The following is a 707-nucleotide window of genomic DNA, read 5'->3' as shown; positions in this document are numbered from 1 at the left end:
CTGGAGCAGAGGGACAGCCCGGGATGGGAGCAGTGCCTTGGGATGGCAAAATGGGGAAAAATTGGGGCTGATTGGGTCAATGCCCCTGTTCTGCTCTGGGTGCTGCAGACCCTTAAGGAGGCATTGTAATTAAGGCTGGGGTCCCAAAGTTCAGCCATGCTCCTAAAGCATCCCTGTTCACAAACACACGACTCTGCTGCCTCTCCTGGGGATTTTGGGCTACACAAGGCAGCACTGGATACAATTTGGGGGTCAGATGCTGCCAGCTCTGCCCACAAGGAGCTTTTAGGCTGCCGGGAAGGTTTTTGCTGCTGATGAGGATGATTCAGTGACTGTGCCATGTTGCTGCTGCTTCCCACTGGTCGGCCAGGAAGGCTGAGCTGGAGCAGCGGCTGAGGTGGGAGCGGCTGGATAAGGTGGCCCACAGGAACAGCACCTGGCCATGCAGGTGGAGCCAGGGCCCCGGGAATTCTGCAGGGTGCTAGGGTGCTCAGGTGAGGCCCACGGGGGCCCATGTTGGGGCACCACTTGCCATTCCTGCTCCCCCCAGATTTTGGGACAGAGCAGTGACATACATTGGCTCCCAAACCCCTCAGGGCTCGGGCATAGCCTCACAGGAGGTCCCGGGGTGATTCAGGTGCTCCTGGGCTCGTTCCCGACAAAGGGCAGGGCTCCGGGAGCGGTTGGCACATCCCGAAGGAGCAGCC

This window comes from Melozone crissalis, unplaced genomic scaffold (genome assembly GCF_028551555.1).
Source record: "Melozone crissalis strain CALT ecotype California unplaced genomic scaffold, PUWL_Pcris_2 ptg000003l_1, whole genome shotgun sequence".
Taxonomy (NCBI): domain Eukaryota; kingdom Metazoa; phylum Chordata; class Aves; order Passeriformes; family Passerellidae; genus Melozone; species Melozone crissalis.
Note: the sequence above shows the minus strand (reverse complement) of the source record.